Here is a 6913-nt window from a genome sequence, read left to right on the forward strand (position 1 = left end):
GCTGTGTGTTCTTGAGCTTGTTACTTAAATTCTCTGTTATATAAATTCAAGTTATTAACAAGGACTCAAGTTATTGCAAAGATTCAATGAATCACCCTATGTAAACTACTTGGAAAGTTGCCTGACATACAGTAAATGCCTTATTAGTTGCTGCTGCTACTGCTATTGTTACTATTAATAACACTATCTTTAGAATAAATACCCATACATAGAATTACTAAGTCAAAAAGAAAATACATTTTTAATTTTGATGGATATTTCCTAGTCTTCAACTGAGATTCTACAAATTAACATTGCCAGCAGTGATGTGTGTATAGAATGTCTTATTTCCCTACATCCAGGCCAATAAAATATTTGAAAATTTTAAATCTGTGTGAAAACTGTTATCACAGAATAGTTTTAAAATACATTTCACCTTAGTAAGTAGGGTGAGATGGTTTCATGGGTCCTTTGGATTTCTTTTGGTGTGAATTATCTGTTCAATTATTTTGCCCATTTTATTTGAAACCAGGATGATGAATTTATCTTACGAATTTGCAGTTCTTTACATACTAAATAAATTAGCTGTCTATTACTGATATGACTTGCAAATATTCTAGAATATTTTTTATCTTTGAGCTAGCTTTTGTTGGTTGAGCCACTCAAATTTTTTATTTATTCTTTCATAGCTGATGTTATCAATTTTCTCTTTGGTGGCTTCTGAGCACTGTGTCATATTTAGAAAGGCATTCCCTAGCCAAGATAATAATTTAAAATAATTATCCCATAGTTTATAATATTGTTTGATTTTTTTCCATTCAAATCTTTCATTCATTTGGAAATTATCATGGTATAAATTTTGAGCTATAAATTCAAATTTATTTTAAGGTTGTTACCCCCTTTTCTCAAATTATTTTATTGAGTAATTTTTTTTCTAAAAAATGAGGTGGCCACTTTATTGTATACTTAATTACCATATTGCTTCTTCTATTTCTGAACTTCTTATTCTATTTCTATAAATTGATACCTTTGAGATAAACTATTTTACTTGGTTTTAATATTTGATGGTGCTAACTAGTACTCACTCATTGTTCTTTTTCAGATATTTCCTAGAAATTTATGTTTTTTCTTCTATGAACTTTGAAATAAATTTTCTAATGTAAAAAAAGTTTTCTTTTAGTGTTTTTGGGGGTTTGCAGTTAGAAATTAAATGTTCACTTGAGGAAAACACGTTTACGATGTTTTCTTCCTCTCCAAGAATTTGGTGCCTTTCCATTCACTTCAATCTTCTTTTGTGTCTCTAAGGAGCATTTTAAAGTTTAGCTTCCTTGTTTCTAATTAAGTTTATTCCTTGATATCTTAATATCTTAACTATCTTTGTTATTCGTGTATAAGGTATTTTATTTTATTATATCTTTTTTTAGATTTTTAGGGCTGTATTTGCAGCATATGGAGGTTCCCAGGATAGGGGTCCAATTGGAGCTACAGCTGCTGGCCTACACCACAGCCACAGCCACAGCCACAGCCACAGCAATACCAGATCTGAGCCATGTCTGCGACCTACACCACATCTCAGGGCAACACTGGATCCTTAACCCACTGAGCAAGGCCAGGGATCGAACCCACAACCTCATAGTTCCTAGTTGGATTCATTTCCACTGTGCCACAATGGGAACTACTATATCTTCTGATTACTGTATTTATGACAGCTATTTCTGTCTATTAATTTAATGCCCAACTACCTTGTTGATATTTCTTTTTATTTGTAGTAAGTTTCTACTTGATTCTCAAAGTAGAGTCATTTCACAGTAATTATTTTGCCAACTTTAAAATATTTATACCCCTGTTTTCTTTTTGATCTTCTGTATTATGTAACACCTCTCATAGGCAATGTTAAATACTAATGGTGATAGGTCTTCTTAATCTTAGACAAGTCCTTAGTAATAATGCTTACAGTGTTTTATTACTAAGGATCATGCTGGTTTGGGTAGAGATAGATAAATTTTTTTTCTTTTTTCTTTTTTGTCTTTTTTGCCATTTATTGGGCCGCTCTCGTGGCATATGGAGTTCCCAGGCTAGGGGTCTAATCAGAGCTGTAGCCACCAGCCTACACCAGAGCCACAGCAACGTGGGATCCGAGGCGCATGTGCAATCTACACCACAGCTCACGGCAACACTGGATCTTTAACCCACTGAGCAAGGCCAGGGATCGTACCCGAAACCTCAAGGTTCCTAGTCGGGTTCGTTAACCGCTGTGCCACGACGGGGACTCCAATAGATAAATTTTAATCACTTTTAAAATTCTTCATCAATTTTTTAATCTATTTTCAAGAGCTTTTAAATCAGAATGTGTGTTGAATTGTATAGATGTTTGTTTAGCATTTAAAATGATCATATAATTTTCCTCTTTAGATCGTAACATAATCACATAGATGAATGAATACTGAACCATTTTTAAATTCTTAGTATGAACCTCCATATTTTGTACTGTACTGACAATATTTCAGATTTTCCTTGATATTCATAAATGAGATTATTCTACTTTTCTTTTTTTTAATAACAGTTTTATTTTTTATTTTATTTTGTTGTCTTTTTGCTATTTCTTGGACCACTCCGGAGGCATATGGAGGTTCCCAGACTAGGGGTCGAATCGGAGCTGTAGCTGCCAGCCTATGCCAGAGCCACAGCAACGCGGGATCCGAGCCGGTCTGCGACCTACACCACAGCTCATGGCAACGCCGGATCGTTAACCCACTGAGCAAGGGCAGGGACCGAACCCGCAACCTCATGGTTCGTAGTCGGATTCATTAACCACTGAGCCACGACGGGAACTCCTACTTTTTTGGGGAAATTCTTATCGGATTTTGGTGTCAATATTATGTTTGATTTTTTAAAAGTTTTTAGAAGTCTTTTTATTGTGTTCTAGAACAACTAAGTTACCATGAAATAATCTATATATATTTTTTTCTTTTTGAGGCTGCACCTGTGGCACATGGAAGTTCCCACGCCAGGGGCTGAATCACAGCTGCAGCTGGGGCCTCTGCCACAGCCATAGCAACACCATACCTGAGTGCATCTGTAACCTATGCTATAGCTTAGGGCAACGCCAGATCCTTAACCCACTGAGCCATGCTAGGGATTAAACCTGCATCCTCACAGAGACAACATCAGGTCCTTAACCCGCAGAGCCACAATGGGAACTCCAAAATAATCTACACTTTAAAACTTCAGGGAAAAAAAAAAAAGAATGGAGTTCCCATTGTGGCTTATTGGTAACGAACCCAACTTCCATGAGGATGAGGGCTTGATACCTGGCCCCGCTAAGTGGGTTAAGGATCCAGCATTGCTATGAGCTGCAGTTTAAGTCACAGACATGGCTCAGATCCTGCATTGCTGTGGCTGTGGAATAGGCTGGCAGCTGCAGCTCCAATTCGACCCTTAGCCTGGGGGTCGAATATGCAGTGGTGCAGCCTTAAAAAGAAAAAAAAAAATTTTTTTTGATAAATTTTCTAGTATTGGGAGTTCCTGTCGTGGCTTGGTGGTTAGTGACTCCGACTGGGAGCCATGAGGTTGTGGGTTCAATCCCTGGCCTTACTCAGTGGGTTAGAGATCCGGTGTTGCCACGAGCTGTGGTGTAGGTCAAGGACACGGCTCAGATGCTGCATCGCTGTGGCTCTGGCGTGCGCTGGTGGCTGTGGCTCCGATTCGACCCCTAGCCTGGGAACCTCCATGTGCCAAGGGAGCGGCCCAAGAAATGGCAAAAAGACCAAAAAAAAAAAAAAAAGTGCTAGTCTGAGTCATCTCTTAAATAACCCCTCTTTTTTATTAAGTCTATTTTTTATAGACAGTATTTTCATAGAAATTATCCATTCTAATTCGGCTTTCTTTTTTTCCTTTTTTTTGGGTTCAGATTTGAGCAAAGTAGTCATTTATTTTTATTCTTTCTTGTCTATCAATGTATTCTTGTATTTAAGACTTTAACTTTTCCTCCAGAATAGTGCTTATGAGAAACTTGTAGGTAGTATACACTGTGTTTTCATGATCATTTGTTATAAATTCTTCAATTTCAATTTCCTCTTTGATTCAAAAGTTGTTTGAAAAATTTGGAAGAGGTGGGTTTTGTTTTAAGTTCTGGATTTTAGAGACTTCATTTTTCTGATTTTGTCATTAAATTCTAATTTTAGAGTATTATAAAATTCCATCTGTATTATTTGCAAATTTTTGAAATTCACAGGCATTGTCCTTGTGACCTAACATATGGTCAATTTTTGTGAATGTTTCATTGAAGATAAAACTGGAGATGTAGTCTCTGTTTTCAGAGGACAGAGTTAATATGTATATATATCAGTACTTAACATCATGGCTTAAAGTACAGACTCTAGAGCCAGAGTAGATCCAAATCCCAGATTCGCTTCTGGAATGTTATCATACACATTACTATTTTCTCTATGACTCAGTTTCCTCATCTGTGAAATGGCTGTAATGATAACACCTACCTCTTAGGGTTGTTGCAAGGATCAAATGTATTAATATGTGCAAAGCATTAAGAACAGTGTCTAGAATGAAATAAGTGCCATGTATATACTAGCTCTTATAATTTTTAGACTTATTTTTTAAGTTGTCCTACAGTAGCACTCCAAATGAAATGTAATACAAGTCACATATGCAATTTAAAATTTTATGGTACCTATGTTAAGTGAAAAAAACTGGTAATGTTATTATTAATACTATATTTAACCCATTACATTAAACATGTTATCATTGCAACATGTAAAATACAAAATTTCTTATTGATACATTTTACCTTCATTAAAGTGCACTGTCTTTGATATTTGACGTTTGTACCTATAGACACTTCAGTTTGGACTAACCACATTTCAAGTGCTCAGTAGCCACATGTGGACAGTGGCTACTGTACTAGATGGCACAAGTTGAGTAATTTATTTTTTATGTACTTGGTACTTGATGTATCATGTACTTAATAAGGTGAAAATAAATGTCATAACATTAATACATTTCTGTGTATTTCTCCTTGAATACCTTTTGGTTCCTGTTCTGTAAATGCTGATGCTCTGTAATTTAGTGCAAAAATACAATTCATGATGAAAATAGAATCATTATGAGTATCTTTTAGCATTAAAATTGGCCTTCCTTGGTCTCTTTTCATGCCTTTAGCCTTGAATTTAATTTTGTGTGATAGTATATTTATGACCAGTATTTTCTCTTTGTATTTGCCTGGTATATGTTTACATATTTAAAAAATTTTTTTTCCAACCATCTGAATCACTTATGAGAACTCTCTTATATATGTCATAGAATTGGGTATTTGCTATCGGTCTGAGAATATTTTTAAAAATCGTTGAAGCAAAAATAAACCCATGGGACCTAATCAAACTGAAAAGCTTTTGCACAGCAAAGGAAACCCAAAAGAAAACAAAAAGACAACCTTCAGAATGGGAGAAAATAGTTTCAAATGATGCAACCGTCAACGACTTAATCTCTAGAATATATAAACAATTTATACAACCCAGCAGCAAAAAAGCCAATCAATCAATGGAAAAAATGGGCAAAAGACCTGAATAGACATTTCTCCAAGGAAGATATACAGATGGCCAGCAAACACATGAAAAAATGCTCAACATCGCTGATTATAAGAGAAATGCAAATCAAAACTACCATGAGATATCACCTCACACCAGTCAGAATGGCCATCATTAATAAATCCACAAATAACAAGTGCTGGAGGGGCTGTGGAGAAAAGGGAACCCTCCTACACTGTTGGTGGGAATGTAAACTGGTACAGCCACTATGGAGAACAGTTTGGAGATACCTTAGAAATCTATCCATAGAACTTCCATATGACCCCGCAATCCCACTCTTGGGCATCTATCCGGACAAAACTCTACTTAAAAGAGACACGTGCACCCACATGTTCATTGCAGCACTATTCACAATAGCCAGGACATGGAAACAACCCAAATGTCCATCGACAGAGGATTGGATTCGGAAGATGGGGTATATATACACAATGGAATACTACTCAGCCACAAAACAGAATGACATAATGCCATTTGCAGCAACATGGATGGAGCTAGAGACTCTCATCCTGAGTGAAATGAGCCAGAAAGACAAAGACAAATACCATATGATACCACTTATAACTGGAATATAATATCCAGCACAAATGAACATCTCCTTAGAAAAGAAAATCATGGACTTGGAGAAGAAAGAGACTTGTGGCTGCCTGATGGGAGGGGGAGGGGGTGGGAGGGATCGGGAGCTTGGGCTTATCAGATACAACTTAGAATAGATTTACAAGGAGATCCTGCTGAATAGCATTGAGAACTTTGTCTAGATACTCACGTTGCAACAGAAGAAAGGCTGGGGGAAAAATGTAATTGTAATGTATACATGTAAGGATAACCTGACCCCCTTGCTGTACAGTGGGAGAAAAAAAAAATCGTTGAGTTTAGCCCATTAATATATATATATATATATTTTTTTTTTTTTTTGGTCTTTTTGCTATTTCTTGGGCCGCTCCCATGGCATATGGAGATTCCCAGGCTAGGGGTCCAATCGGAGCTGTAGCCACCGGCCTACACCAGAGCCACAGCAACGCGGGATCCGAGCCGCGTCTAAAACCTACACCACAGCTCACGGCAATGCTGGATCCTTAACCCACTGAGCAAGGGCAGGGACCGAACCCGCAACCTCATGGTTCCTAGTCGGATTCGTTAACCACTGCGCCACAACGGGAACTCCTAGCCCATTAACATTTATGTAACATGAATTTAGTTCTGTCTTATTTAAAGTTCTGTAAAAAACAGAAAAAGTCATAGAGTCTCTTTGCTTCGCTTTTTGTATTTATTCTGATATTTACAAAGATTTAGAGTTTTGTTCCAGTGTTTACTTTTATAACTCTGAAGAATTGCCT

The sequence above is a fragment of the Phacochoerus africanus genome, chromosome 5, assembly GCF_016906955.1.
Source record: "Phacochoerus africanus isolate WHEZ1 chromosome 5, ROS_Pafr_v1, whole genome shotgun sequence".
NCBI classification, from domain to species: domain Eukaryota; kingdom Metazoa; phylum Chordata; class Mammalia; order Artiodactyla; family Suidae; genus Phacochoerus; species Phacochoerus africanus.